This window comes from Parasteatoda tepidariorum, chromosome 8 (genome assembly GCF_043381705.1).
Source record: "Parasteatoda tepidariorum isolate YZ-2023 chromosome 8, CAS_Ptep_4.0, whole genome shotgun sequence".
NCBI classification, from domain to species: domain Eukaryota; kingdom Metazoa; phylum Arthropoda; class Arachnida; order Araneae; family Theridiidae; genus Parasteatoda; species Parasteatoda tepidariorum.
In genome coordinates, this window is record NC_092211.1 from 29,734,952 (window position 1) to 29,751,994 (window position 17,043).

General features: G+C 30.8%; 1 protein-coding gene across 1 annotated transcript in view; it reads right to left on the minus strand.

The window, feature by feature from the left end:
* Positions 1–17,043, minus strand: part of LOC107442772 (probable replication factor C subunit 1) — a 112,192-nt gene that overhangs the window by 48,297 nt on the left and 46,852 nt on the right. The window lies entirely within an intron of this gene.

Genomic DNA, 17,043 nt, shown 5'->3' on the forward strand with positions numbered 1-17,043 from the left:
AAAGAAAAAAAGAAAGAAAAAAAAAGAAAAAGAAAAATAAACCTATAGCCACAATCCTAAAAATATGGTTCCGATAATTTGGGTAAGACAACGGTTAGCAATTTTAATACATTAATGATAATTTTAATTTTTGTACATATCACCATATTCCTGGAACTATCCCTATAATGCATTTAGTATTATTCTCTTTATAAATTATTTGATTAATTTTAGTTTGGGTTTATGCATTCTTTGATATAAATCTAATGCAGCAATGAAAGGGAATTCTAACATTAAAAAAAAATTATATAACGTTGCATTCAAATTTTGAGCCTTTTTCTTTAAACACTAACATCTCATGCATATAAGCTGACATATTTACAAATTACTAATCTTTTAGCCTTTTAAATAGTATATGGTCAACGACTTATAGCTTATCAGCGGAAATAAATCTGGCCATTAAAAGTGTATTACTAGACATAAAAAGCCGTCATTAGCCTAAATTTTACAACACGTTTTGGAAGAATAAATGTATCGTTTTTATAAATCTTCTGATGTAAACTAATTTACGATTTATGGTGGTTCTTAAATACAAACTGTGCTCTTCCAAGATCATGAAACAGATGAAGAAAATAAGTTTCTTCTTTTACGAAACAATTGGTCATTTAGTTGAAAGTTGGATGAAAAACGTTCCATCTTCTTAACTCTAATGCATAATGCATGAGGATGGCCAGTCTTTCGTCATTCTTACAATTGTTCGATGTTTCACTGTTGTGACATACACATCGAGTATTTTTAACGTCAAACACAATTTTAGATACACAAGGAAATGTTTTTAACCCACCCACGTATGAGTCTAAAAGTATGGGATCGTTAAAATATTGCACTGACTTATTTTATAAAAGTATGGGATTTGGTCCCCTCTTTAGAAAATAAAGTAAGCGAATGCTTTCCCAATTCTTAAGTGTTTTATCCAAGTTCAATTACTTTTGTAATTTAAAGGGAATTATTTTTTTAATAAAAGAATTTTTATGTACAAATTGATCATAGCCTCTTGTTTATGTCATATCCTAATTTATCACGTCCTAAGGAACTAAAAACACAAATTAACAATTCTTGTACCCATGTCCGAAATCAGTTTATCAAAAGATGATTTATTAAAATGTATTTTTAATGTAGCTATCCTTTATTTTTTTAATTAAATAACTATCGAACATTTCAGTTTTAAAATATGTAATTTTCTTTATCTCCTAAAATAAATTAAATCCTAAAATTATGCAATAAGTAGAAAAAAACTCCATTGACATTTTTTTTCGTAATTTCATTCTCCAATTTTATTACAACGATTTAATTTAAATAATTAACCATTTTCAACTCTGCACTCTATTTTTTTTTCAATCAAAATTTGTGATATATAGCAAAATTAAATTGGTAAGAATCATTATGGTAGTTATTATTTGCTACCCCTTAATACGATCTGCACATTCCTATGTATTTCTATAAGATTTCTATCTACCTATTTCTGTACGTTCTGCATACTACTATCAAGGTCTATACGATCTGCTTACTATTACCAATTTCTTTGCTATCTGCATACTGTTACCAATTTCAATGCGTGTTTCTTGGTAAATTTTACCATTTAAAGAGAAGCATTCAATTAAATTTAAACAAGTGGCTCAAGTGAGCCAACTATTTTATACTTTTTTAAAATAAAAAATGTTTCAATTTAAATTCAATGACGTAACAATTAGATGAAAAAATTTAAAACGCTTTGTAGTATTATGAACATCAAATAACTAAATGTTAATCTTTACTTATTAAACAAAAACAACAACTTTGTTTTTTTTACCAAAAAAGCAAAATGTCAAGGTCGTAGGGTTGAGAGATTAATAAAGGCTCGAATATGCATGGAACGTGCTCAAAATCGAGGCTACCGAATGTAGAACACCGGTTTTCCTGCTCAAAGGAGTGGCGTTTTTTTCTCAAATTATACATAACTGAAGTTAAGAAAAGTGTTTTGATGACTAATAAGTTTCTCTGGTAATTTTTGAATTTATCACTAATTATGCAGTTTAGATTTTTGTTGATAATTTAAATATATGTACAAGTATGCTCAATCAAGCAATATGAGTTTTTAATTACACTTCTTTTTCAGTTTTGATAAATAGGCATTTAAAATAAAATTATTTTTTNGAGGAATTCATTCATAAAATCTATATACTATCACTTCACTAATATAAAATATACCTCATTAAATATGTATTGTAGATGAAACTTATCGCTGATAGCCTCTTATTTTTTATCTCATAAGACACAAATGTGCCGCAGATGACACAAGTCATGACACATATTTACCCTAAAAATCTTTAATTGAATTGAGAGTTTTAAGGCCTAATAACTGGAAGTGCTTACACTGCGCCAAACTCATTTAACAATATGAACTATACGCAAAAAAAATCGAACTATTATGAACTGAGTCTGAGGAGTTAATGGGGCAAATTTTTACCTGAAGATAGCAAACCCTCTGAGGGTGCAAAACTAAGGCAACAAAGCACAAGGATAGGAGCATGTAACCTGCATTTACTTGAATACGAAACAAATCCCACACATAATGAGCGTAATTCAATAGTTTGACTTAAGAGACCATTTTAAAATTATGGAGAATTTATACTAAATGGACAATAGCGCGAAAAATAAAGGAAAGAAACGGAATGTTTTAATAACTTTTGATCCAGTAATCGGATTGTCGACTACTGAAATCCAATCTCATTGGTTGGAAAGGCCAACCTAAAAGCGCTGTTTTCCTTGTGCGGTTAAAGTACAAAATCAGACCAAAACATACTTTCTCTGAACATACATTCTTTCGGTCGAATTATGATTTATCTTCCCTTGGCTTCTGGATTGAGTTTAAAATTATACGGCTAGTGAGTTGAACATTAGTAGTCGTAAACCCAAAACATTGAATGGTCTGTTCAACGACGGTTATAGAAAAAAGAAAAAAACAAATAAACCTATAGTCACAGTCCTAGAAATATGGTTCCGATAATTTGGACACGACAGCGGTTAGTAATTTTGACACCTTAATGATAATTTTAATTTTTGTACAATTTACCATATTCCTGGAACCATCCCTATAATGCATTTAGTATTCTTCTCTTTATAAATTATTTGATTAATTTTAGTTTGGTTTCATGCATTATTTGATATAAATCTAATGCAGCAATGAAAGGGAATTCTAACATAAAACAAATTTATATGTATTGTTGCATTCAAATTTTAAACCTTTTTCTTCAAACACTAACATCTCATGCATATAAGCTGACATATTTACAAATTACTAATCTTTTAGCCTTTTAAATATATGGTCAACGACTTATAGCTTATCAGCGGAAATAAATCTGGTCATTAAAAGTGTATTACTAAACATAAAAAGCCGTCATTAGCCAAAATTTTACAACACGTTTTGGAAGAATAAATGTATCGTTTTTATAAATCTTCTGATGTAAAGTAATTTACAATTTATGGTGGTTCTTAAATACAAACTGTGCTCTTCCAAGATCATGAAACAGATGAAGAAAATAAGTTTCTTCTTTTACGAAACAATTGGTCATTTAGTTGAAAGTTTGATGAAAAACGTTCCATCTTCTTAACTCTAATGCATAATGCATGAGGATGGCCAGTCTTTCGTCATTCTTACAATTGTTCGATGTTTCACTGTTGTGACATACACATCGAGTATTTGTAACGTCAACACAATTTTAGATACACAAGGAAATGTTTTTAACCCACCCACGTATGAGTCTAAAAGTATGGGATTGTTTAAATATTGCACTGACTTACTTTTAATGATTTTTGTCCCCTCTTTAGGGAATAAAATAAGTGAATACTTTTATTATATTATCTTATTTTACATTTAATTTTATACAAAAATTGCATACTTATATTATTTATTATATTATCTTATTTTACATTTAATTTTATTCACAAATTCTTAAATATTTTATCCAAGTTCAATTACTTTTGTAACTTAAAGGGAATTATTCTTTTTTATATAAGAATTTTTATGTACAAATTTATCATAACTTCTTGATCATGTCCTAATTGATCATGTCCTAAGGAACTAAAAACACAAATTAACAATTCTTGTACCCATGTCTGAAACCAGTTTATCCAAAGATAATTTATTAAAATGTATTTTTAATGTATCTATCCTTTATTTTTTTTTATTAAATAACTATCGAAAATTTTTTAGTTATGAAATATGTAATTTTCTTTATCTCCTAAAATAAATTAAATCCTAAAATTATGCAATAAGTAGAAAAAAACTCCCCTGACAATATTTTTTTCGTAATTTTATTCTCCAATTTTATTACAACAATTTAATTTAAATAATTAACCATTTTCAATTCTGTACTCTATTTTTTTTTCAATCAAAATTTGTGATATATAGCAAAACTAAATTGACAAGAATCATTATGGTAGTTATTATTTGCTACCCCTTAATACAATCTGCACATTCCTACTTATTTCTATACGTTTTGCATACTACTATCAATGTCCACACGATTGGCTTACTGCTACCAATTTCTTTGCTACATGCATACTGCTACCAATTTCTTTGCTACATGCATACTGCTACCAATTTCCTTGCTATCTGCATACTGCTACCAATTTCCTTGCTATCTGCATACTGCTACCAATTTCCTTGCTATCTGCATACTGCTACCAATTTCCTTGCTATCTGCATACTGCTACCAATTTCCTTGCTATCTGCATACTGCTACCAATTTCCTTGCTATCTGCATACTGCTACCAATTTCCTTGCTATCTGCATACTGCTACCAATTTCCTTGCTATCTGCATACTGCTACCAATTTCCTTGCTATCTGCATACTGCTACCAATTTCCTTGCTATCTGCATACTGCTACCAATTTCCTTGCTATCTGCATACTGCTACCAATTTCCTTGCTATCTGCATACTGCTACCAATTTCCTTGCTATCTGCATACTGCTACCAATTTCCTTGCTATCTGCATACTGCTACCAATTTCCTTGCTATCTGCATACTGCTACCAATTTCCTTGCTATCTGCATACTGCTACCAATTTCCTTGCTATCTGCATACTGCTACCAATTTCCTTGCTATCTGCATACTGCTACCAATTTCCTTGCTATCTGCATACTGCTACCAATTTCCTTGCTATCTGCATACTGCTACCAATTTCCTTGCTATCTGCATACTGCTACCAATTTCCTTGCTATCTGCATACTGCTACCAATTTCCTTGCTATCTGCATACTGCTACCAATTTCCTTGCTATCTGCATACTGCTACCAATTTCCTTGCTATCTGCATACTGCTACCAATTTCCTTGCTATCTGCATACTGCTACCAATTTCCTTGCTATCTGCATACTGCTACCAATTTCCTTGCTATCTGCATACTGCTACCAATTTCCTTGCTNACTTTTCATTTTCCTATAAGCCACCTGCTACTAAGTCTAACTTTGTTTAATCCAAGCCTATGCGGAATAAATAAAATTTAGCCTGACGAATCTTGAGTAATTTGGCTCAATTATAATATAAAACCTACGCTATTCTCATTATATGTTAACATTTTGATAAATTGAGAAGCTTATATTTATAAGGGGGTGGCATCGATTTTTATTGCGCTGAAAAAGTTGCATTTTTATTTACTTCTTATTCTGTTTAAAATAGCTACAAGTAAAATGGCTAATGAATTTAAAACCAGTCGGAATCTATAAAATTGCATTAAAAAATTTTTTGCATATTAAAACCAATTAATTTTGATTAAAATATTTTCAATGAAATAATTATGGTCAATGTAATTCAAGTAATTCAAATATTCGTCATATAGTCAGAAACAAATCATTTCTTAATACTAAAAATAATATGTATAGTCAAAAGGCATAATTGTTTTGGGATCCCTTGTCGATTTAAAGTGATATCTAAAAAATTTTATACAAAAACATCTTCACTTTTATTTTTTTTAAAAAATTAATGTCAGACTTAGGTTTTGGCTCAACTTTCCATAAACATTGTGTCTAATATCTTAGTTTCATTGCATATCACTTTTCTTAATTCTGTATAACCTTCTTGTTGACTACAAATTGGTACATGCGTAGAAGAATATTGTGGCAAAAAAAATTTTTAATTTTTTTAATGACACGTGCTTTTAGATATTTAAGGTCAAAATTTTACTCTGGTTACATTCATAGTTAGACGTTAGACCTATCGTAGAAAGGTCAAATGGGGTATTGAGCAAATTGACAACTTCTTAGCTCTGTATGTTGTTTGAAATATTCTTCTATTACAATTTTTAAAAAAAAAAAAAACATTTATATACTTGCAAGTTTGTCATTTTCTTGAAAATTATATATTTTCACATGTCTATATCTTTGATAATTTTCGCATTAAAAATCTAAAAATCAGTAATTATTTTTTTTTCATTACACCAAATTTCATTAAAATAGAAGGGGAGACCGCTTCAAAATTGATTTATGGAAAAACTCATTGGAAAACGTTGGAGAAAATAGTAGAGAAAAACGGAAAAAAACAGCTGAAAAAAATTGGAAAATAAGTTAGATAATAACATTTATGTTTAGAACGTAAACAACATAGTTGATTACGAAAGTATGAACGAAAATGAGAAAACAGTTGGAGTTGAAGAAATAATGACAAATAGGAAAACTGCTCTCTGAAAATTATTCGGAAGCTTTTCCGTAAAGAAATCAACACAGAAGGCGAACATTTCATACTTGAGTAAGTAAGGTAAATGATTCAAAGAAACGTTCCTATCGCCCAATGACATCATTTAAAACGTTTTTTAAACTGAAGAGTGGCGGAGAATGTGTCACCTAACCTGGTGACACCCAATTTTTTTTTCCTAATGTTTTACTGCTAAATAACCACCTGAAAAACAATCACTTGTCGGAAATGTCAAATTATGATTAATTTTGAAATATCGTTGAAGCGTGCCTATAAAGCTTAAACACAATTTAAGCGTTTTTTTTAGTTAATGTAGATTTGATTATAAAGTTTGGAGAAAAAAAACTAATTTATAATCTAGTTTTAAACTATACCACTTTTAAGTGGAAAAAAACTTTACACAATCGACTGAATTTTCCAAAAAAATAACCCAAATAATTTCTAATACACTTGTTGACAAAATATGTTCTAATTAAAAACAAGTAATATTAAAAAAAAAATTTCAAGTCTATTCCTATACTTAGGTCAACAAAAAAATTTTATATTAGTTGCTTTTTATTAAATAATAACAATTTTCCCCCATATGAAACTAAAATTAAATTTAATTAATGAATAATTATTTGAAAAAACTGTATTTACTTGATGTTAAAAAAAAATTTATTTGAGCTTGAGTGGAGGGATCAAAAGTATTTTATTAACGATTGAAAATTTGAACAAGATATAGGGGAGAGTATGAACTATTAGTAGGAATTGAACAAATTAAATTATAGCCACATGAAACATAAATTATTTTAAAGGAGCAGTTTTCAGTTGTTTTTGGCTACAAAACCTTAAATTATCAAAATTTTTTAGTAGAGGTCCGAGACTTATAAATTTAATTAGCATTTGTGAGAAATATTAATCAACTAAAGATCACTATTTTAAAAATATTTAATATATAAAATTTTATAAATTATTTTGAAAATATTTAATAAAAAGATTTTTTTACGTGTGGTTTTAACAATACAAGTCTTAAAATTTTGTTTTGCGTCAATCAGGTGAATTTTCAGGTCTAAAGTGTCATCTAGTCAAGCTTAATTTTTGAATCTATTGTATGCGTAAACTAAAAATTAATGAGATGCGGGTTTCGTTTAAATTTTTATTTACTATTTCCAATGCCCACCTGTGTTAACATTTCGTCAATTTTTGCATTTTCAGGGCATATTTGTTAGCCACTCTTTCAACCATATTATTAAGGAATTTAATGTTCACGAAAATGAAGCTAACTTAAAAAGTGAAAAAAAAATTTACAGTAAAATAATGATTTAAAACTTGTGTAAGAAATACTTTCCTTTGAACTGTTACATTTCTGGAATATAAAGATACAAGCTAGCCAATTGGTGATTTAAAATCAACTTCCTTTAGCCCTTATTACATTTAAACATTTATATGAAAGATTTCTAGCCTACAAATGAAACATTTTTAACACATTTGACATCTAAAAAACCTAATATCACCCAAATAATCATTAGTCAGATTCTTCGATAAGAAACCTGTCATCTGAATTTAAAATAACTTAGCACTTTGAACTCTTTTTCGAAAAATCATTCAGAAAAAAGCGCTATTTTTACCCAGTTAAAAAATTTCCTTTAGCCTATGCTCACGCGTAAGCAATTATCTCAATACATTCAAAAATAAAACTACTGTGCATGCCAGTCCACAAGGAAAATAATACTCCTGGAAAACTAAGTAAGAAGGATTACCAACTGGTGAACAAAGAAAGGACACTTGACCCCTGAAACATCTTCCGACGCTAAGGGCTACTTATAACCTGCACTTCAACACTTACACCACATTTCTATTTTTCGTTCCTTCTTTCAATTAGATGGTATTAATTTTTTTGGAATCATGTCAAAGGGTAAAAGATCGTAAATGTTGGTGATAAATAGCTATATTTGTAGTAAGCTCAAACTTTTCATTTTCCTATAAGCCACCTGCTACTAAGTCTAACTTTGTTTAATCCAAGCCTATGCGGAATAAATAAAATTTAGCCTGACGAATCTTGAGTAATTTGGCTCAATTATAATATAAAACCTACGCTATTCTCATTATATGTTAACATTTTGATAAATTGAGAAGCTTATATTTATAAGGGGGTGGCATCGATTTTTATTGCGCTGAAAAAGTTGCATTTTTATTTACTTCTTTACTGTCATGGTTTCTTTTATTTATTCGATTTTTTTTTCATGTTTGTTTATTGTCAATACATATCTTCATGCGCATTAAAATAAATTTAACAGCTTCATTACAAAAACATTTCATTTAACGAACAGCACTATATTTACTTTAATTTTTCAAGCAACTAATATTTCGTCAGTTTCAGAAATTTTTTTTTTTGTGCGATAACTGCAATTCGGTATTTAAAAACATATGAGAAGCAACGATATTTGAAGTTGTTACAAATATATTACGTCACTGTAAATAAACAAGGATCCGTATTTACCTCTAAAACAGATACACAAGTGGCAGGATTATGTACCTACCTTTACTATATCAGTACAAACTCAGCTTCAGATATACAGGGTCATTCATAATTCCCTCCGGGGTTTCGAAGTGTTATAGTAAAAAAGCGAAGACGAATATGGCAAAAAAGAACATATGAAATTTTTCCGAAAATACTAAAGTTTCAACTTAAGCAGTTGCCGGTAGATGGCAGTAACATGTACCACTGAAGCCAGTTGTAGTAAAGAAAAATGACGTTTACAGGCAGAGGGAATTATGAATAACCCTGTATGATAAAGGGGGGAATTCATTATGGAACCCTAGAACCCACGCTCACCTATAGGATATAAAACTTTTTAGGGTTAATCCCCATTTTTTACTAATACCCAATACTATTAAACGTTGGACAAACCTTAACTTTGATAAATTATGAAAATTATTATCTATTAGGATACGGATTTACAAAAAATATTAATATTAGATTTATTTTTATCTTTATTAGTTTCGGTAAAGACTGAAGCTACGTTTAATGAATTCTACGTCATTTCTTAAAGTTTTTACCAATCTTCCTACCACACGCGGACTGTAGTGAAATTTTAGGTTATGAAACACCATATGAATATACTTGTATAAACAATCATTCTCAACTAATCGATCAGAAATAGGTGAAAGATTCGAGGATGATGTGTTCTTTTTAACCTTTACGAACGGTTCTCAAGGAAACAATGAGTATTATAAGCCGGTTAAAAAGTGAAAACCATCACTATACTTCAACTAAAAACGAAACAGACCGGAAAAGAGATTTTTTTTGTTTTTGTTATCCTCGTTCACAAACCCATTCAGTGGTGGTATAGCACGAATTGTTTACTTTTTGCCAGGTGCATCTTGTGAGATTGGTAGATAAACCATAAGCTTCTAACGATTAAACGTACTTTTTCTTCTTTTATTAAATTTATCTAGTCTAATATAATGAGGTATTGATTGAAGAATGAATACATAATCATTTGATTAAATTCGGAGCTGAAAGAGGCACGAATTACAACAGGAGCTGTTGTATTTCCAGTGTTAAATCTCTTTGTTTTATTTAATCAGTTTTACGTATTCTTGGACTCCTTTGGGTTTTACGTAAGATCAAACATAGAATATCATATGTTGAATATACTTTTATTTAATCAATCTATACCTATTTCTTTAAAATTTCTCTAATATTTCTGGAAGTAAATATGAAACTTTAATTTTTTAAGACTGGTGTCTTGTCTATAGAATTCTTAGCCCGTTAATGGTTCGGATTAAAATTAGATTCACATTTTCTTTAACTGTTTTTCATCACCGTATCGATGATGTCATCTAGTCGCAACACAGCTCATTTCCATAAAACAAAGTTATTTTGGTCGTAATAATAGCACATATTCACGGACAATGGGCCAAAGCTAGCTCGCGACTTTCCATCTGTGGCCCTTCAGCACCAATAAAGGACATACACTTTTGATTAGATATATCACTTAGTGATAAAAAGTAACCATAAAAAAAGGAGAACTTTGTTTTTTAAGCTCAATATTGCATCTTAAATTCAAATAAATTGTTCGTCCTAGTAATTTCCTATAATCCTGTAATTATCGGCATCTCTAACAACCTTTATTATAAATTAATGAGAAATTGTTCCGCGATACCGTATTACCTAACTTTCAATCTGAACATTTGAAAGATCGAAATTTTTTCGAAGATATGATTTTATTAATGTGCTTTTCAAATCTCTTTTGGAGCAACGTTACTTATACATCGCAAAGGGAACAGTAAAAGAATTTTTTTTTAATTAACTTTTTCGCTACGGTTGCCTCTCGGATTGATACCACTGAATAGTGCAACGCACCGCGAAGTGTGCGCTTTGCATGTTAAGATTTCTTGTTATGTTTTATTTTTGTACCTAACGAATCTTTTATCCTAAATAATGGAGTAGAGACGTCGAAGAAACTTGTTACATATTAAGCACATTCAAAATATACCTTTAGTGGTATTAATCTAATATAGGTCTATGAAATAATAATCAGTGGTAGTTTGAAGCAGATTTGGCTCGTTATCAAACGGTATCGTGCTGCCGGCGCTCGTACACACAGGGCATCACGTGAATGCCAGTTAAATACGCCGCTCGTACACATATGGCATCACGTGAATGCCAGCTAAATAGGGCCCTGGTACCTCACAGGGCATCACGGGAATGCCGGCTAAACACGGCTCTCGTAACAAACTGGTTAAATAAACAACATAGCCAGACAAACAAAAAATTATCAATATGCAGTAATTTTAATACTTATGTTTTAAAAGTCATACGCATGACGAAAATTAAATAAGTTTGCTGTAAAACTCTTAAACAAATCAGAGAAAAAATTAAATTTCCAAGCGTCTAATTAATGTTTTTATTTGTAGTGCATTTAATAAGCAACGTTGTTTATTTTCATTTTTAGAAATCACTGACTGGTACTCCTTTAAACACAGAAGCACTATAAGCATTTAATTTCTCGTAACACAAAATTAAAAAAAAAAACAGTTAATTTAATAAAATTAATCTAGAGATGGAACGATGACCTATAAATTAAATAAAAATCTTATTTGGCCTGATTCATCAATAGCTGAAGGAAGTAGAGACAAAAGGGAAAAGCTTAATTTCTCTACTCGTGACGAAAACCCATTTCATAATACAGGATACGCGGATTTAAATTTAAGGAACAATTAATCGATTTCCATTTATGAAATAATCGATTCATTGTTTCATTACTAAAACGGATATTGGATTAAAATTTAAAAATGCCTTGAAACCAGGAAAATTATACCCTTTCCTACTAGTGATTAATTGGAATTTTTAGCTGCCCTCTCATAGCGAGGAATTGAACTTAATTGCCCTCTCGTCTAAGCGACAGATTGGAATTTTTAATTGCCCTCTCGTATAAGAGATCGATTGCAATTTTTAATTGCCCTCTCGTGTTAGAGACCGATTGGAAATTTTAATTGCCCTCTCGTGTTAGAGACCGATTGGAAATTTTAATTGCCCTCTCGTATGAGAGACCGATTGGAAATTTTAATTGCCTTCTGAGTTTAAAAAATCAAATCTCTATAGTTTCTAGAACAAGAGTTAGTACAAACTAGTCTTTATGGAAGACTTTATGATAGAACTGGCCCAAATTTGAGTTACAATAAGAAAACCATGAAAACCTCCCACGGTTAGCCCGACGGCAATGGGATTCTAATGATCCGTTTACGGCAGTGACTATTTTACATCAGCACTGTGATTGTTATGAACTGGGAGAATTTGTATCAACCGCTGAAATTTGAACTTTGGTTCCTCATAGGAAGGCTCACGCTCTATCCCCTGAGACACTTTGGCTCATGTGATTTTGCATTGTGATCTTTTAGCGTCGGTTTTCCTTTTGTTTGAGAATAGTTAATTTCTCAATACTTCAAAAATATCGCACTGCTTTTCCAAAATCTGCACAATTACATGAACAAGTAGCCCAATAAATTTAGCCACATATTTGCCAGCATTTTTTTATTATATCATTGTGAACTTTGTTTCTAAAAGTTAGTACGGCTTTTAAAAACCAGATTAGTTTTTTAGAAATGCAAAGTATACTTTTGAAATAAACATTGCGAAGTTTTGAAAAAAAAGTAAATTTATTCAATATTCTAAATGTTTAAAAAAATTGAAGCTTTATTAAGATTCTGAACATGCGAGAATGCAATCCATCAAGTTTCAGGACTTAACCGTTAGACACCGGTATCCCTTTTATACATACTTTTTTCTAACGCTGTAATTACAAGGAAAAATAAATTAATATTTTTTTTATTTATGAAATACCGTTTGATAGTTATTGAAAAAAATCTGTTCGAAATATTCGAATTATATTTGTACTAAAATATAAAATCCAAAAAAAGTTTTTAAAAAATTTCCTTCATATTCAAAAATTTATCAATATTTGATTTTGCAGATTAAAGAAATTTCAATGATGAATAACTGTTTCTCTTACCTCTAAATAAATGCAAATAAGCGCAAATTTGAAAAATGATTGAAAGTGAGCCATGTTAGGACGATTTTACCTTTAACGCTGAAAGTAACAGCGGTGATTCAGGCATTTCATATCTATAATCTTTAAATTTCATATCTATACATTATTAAAATGCTAAAATAATATTTTTCACTCATTTTGACCTAAGTTAATACAAAATAATTAAAATAATATGAAAACTGTTTAATAAAAATTCTGAATCAAAAAAATATTAGGCTTAAAAAATTAGGCTTAAGAAATATGAATGATTTTCGGGAAAAATTTATTCCAAACTAATGTTATATCTCAAAAAATGTTTTTACAGTCAAGCTTATTGATGCTAGATAGAATATTGATCAAACCAAGAAACAAAAAAATAATTAATATTTAGTTCTCAAGCTACTCGGAAAGTGGTCGATATTTCCAATGGAAGATATCAACCCTCGGTATTAATAACTAGTCCTAATATAGATTTAATCTTCTCTCGAAAACAAAATTATAAACCTGTAGAGGAAATGATTTCTACCATTTCAAGTTAGGAATTAAAACAAATCCTAGTAACATCTATAAAACTTCAATGTTAAGCGAAACAATTTAAGCCAAAAGGTCAAAGCCAAACAATCCATAACATCGCCAAGCATCCCTTGGAACAAGCTACTCAATACACACTTCCGCGTAAACTTTCAAAATAATGAAAGTTTATTTTTACATAACTCTCACTAAAGGCATCCCTGTTCTGGTAGAATCTTTGAAGGATGAACTTTCTACTTGCAAATCCGTGACAGCCGAAAAGCGAAAGAACCTGCTTGATCCTAAGGATGATCTGAACCTTGTCCCCCTGACCCATTAAAAATCATGCATGAGTTGTTGATGAACAAGATTTGCCTACAAGAAGGATGAGATCTAATAAAATAAGAATAACTTAAAGTTCGATTTTTTTTTTATTTATTTATTCTATGTGTCTAGCGAGTAATTTAAGAGCCCTTTGCTGAGAGGTTAAGATCTGATTTGTTAACGCATAAGCAGATTAAATTATTACACTGATGATNACAGTCAAGCTTATTGATACTAGAATATTGAGCGAACTGGAAACAAAAAGATAATATTTAGTTCTCAAGCTAGTCAAAAAGTGGTCGATATTTCCTTTGAAAGATATCATCCTCAGTATTAATAACTAGTCCTAATATAGATTTAATCTTCTCCTGAAAACAAAATTATAAACCTGTAGAGGAAATGATTTCTACCATTCCAAGTTAGAAATTAAAACAAATCCTAGTAACATCAATAAAACTTCAATGTTAAGCGAAACAATTTAAGCCAAAAGGTCAAAGTCAAACAATCCATAACATCGCCAAGCATCCCTGAGAACAAGCTACTCAATACACACTTCCGCGTAAACTTTCAAAATAATGAAAGTTTATTTTTACATAACTCTCACTAAAACCATCCCTGTTCTGGTGGAATCTTTGAAGGATGAACTTTCTACTTGCAAATCCGTGACAGCCGAAAAGCGAAAGAACCTGCTTGATCCTAAGGATGATCTGAACCTTGTCCCCCTGACCCATTAAAAATCATGCATGAGTTGTTGATGAACAAGATTTGCCTACAAGAAGGATGAGATCTAATAAAATAAGAATAACTTAAAGTTCGATTTTTTTTAATTTATTTATTCTATGTGTCTAGCGAGTAATTTAAGAGCCCTTTGCTGAGAGGTTAAGATCTGATTTGTTAACGCATAAGCAGATTAAATTATTACACTGATGATCTTGGGTAATTTTACTGCAGCGATAATGTTTTTTTATTTGATGCTACAATGTTTGAATAATGCATGATGAGAAAATTGGGTGTTTATTTTTCATTAAAATTTCAAATGAACATTTAGGCTTTTCAACAAAAAAAAAAGGTTTGTTTTAAACTTTTCGCTTTTTAGAGAAATTTATAGAAGCTTTTGAAGTTATACTGCTTATGCGACTTCTAACAAGGTTTCGTTAAACGTTTAACGCTACATTTTTATTGGCTGAGAAATCACGTGGTAGGATCCAGTTTTCCCTCATTCATTTCCATTGTTGTTGTTAATTTACGTCGCACTAGAGCTGCACAATGGGCTATTGGCGACGGTCTGGGAAACATCCCGGAGGATGATCCGAAGACATGCCATCACAATTTTGATCCTCTGCGGAGGGGATGGCACCCCCGCTTCGGTAGCCCGACGACCTGCGCGCGAAGTCGAGCACTTTACGGTAGCACAGCTTAACGAGGACCAATACCGCACACCCTCGGTCCCTACGCAGACTGATCCAGGTGGTCACCCATCCGCACACAGACCGCAGCCAGTGATGCTTGACTTCGGTGATCTGCTGGGAACCGTGTCTTAACGATCAGTCCACTGCGGGACCATTCATTTCCATATTGTTTTGGTTCTCACTAGCATATAAATAATAAAAGTCATAAAATTATTGTTTTTCCATAAATATTTTTTTAGTTTGTTTTGATACACATATAATTTAATAGGTAGTATTTTTTATTTTCACATTTAGTGGATAACAATTGTAAAAAATGAGTGAAAACCATCCCACGGACAATGCGACGGATTTAAGGTTATGTCAAGGTACGTCTCTTGTGAATATCAATTGATTGTTAGGTTTTCTCTCCTGAAATTACATTCTGACGCATTCACATACATTATTAATACAAATACATTTTCCAGGATGAGACGTTAAGGCAACCACAAGCACTTCCACTGGTTCAAGAGGTCCATGAAGGAAAAACGCACAATATTACCGTGATTACAGAGCACGGAAGCAAGCGGAGCAGGGAAAAGAGTCGTTGAATACAACTAGTGATCCTTCTACGACTGCTGATTCTTCTACAATTAACGTCGCAGGTTGCAAAGTTTAACTTCTTCCGCGAGGAGGGACTCCACGCACTATCTTTTATTGCAAATTGCACAAGCAGTCGAAATATTTTGGACGATAATACTAAAGTCTAGTGATAATGTGTCTAGCTAAAGTAGAACTAATCCTTTTTTAAAGTTAAGTTTTAGGTTTATATTAGGTTATGCGTAGCTGCTAACTTGTACAGCCTTTGAGAAATATTTGTCTTGTGGTAGAAACAATAACGTTTTGTTATATAAAAGTTTAAAGTTCCAAAAAAATTAAACTACGGGGAAACAATTAAAAAAAATATGTAGATAGATCTATTTGTTGGCTAACTACGCTAATAGATGTCTGAATAGTTTTATTTTTAGAAAATTCTTCCAAACTTACTTGTTTTATTACCACTTTATAAAATCTTTTTCAACTATACAAGTTCACAGGTATGAGTCATGTTACGGTAGGTCTGGTTAAGTTATGTCTAACAGTATCCATCCACCAAAATGGTTGATTTATGTTTGATACCACAAGAAAAATAACAGTTGCACTGTATCAAACTCATACGGTATTATGTACAAGGCAAAGTAAAGAGTGATGTTAACTAAGTCTGACTCAAAAAAAGAAACAAAATATAGGGAGAAAATAATGTTGCACGCGTGTTAACTGTTTGACAAAATATTTTTGAAATTAATAATAAAATAAATTAATGAAATGTAGTTTTGTAATAAGCGGTAAAATTCGGTAATTTTTTCACCCTACCAAAGAGTATGGAATAAAAACCAGTTATTCGGTTAAATTAGCTTTCCTATTTTGTATTTTTTTGGAAAAGTGAAGTAATAAGAACTGCAGTTTTGAAAACCAGAATTTCTGGTAAATCGTCATCATATGAACATAAAATCACCAAATAAATGATTTAAATTCAGAATATTTTAGTTTTATTTATC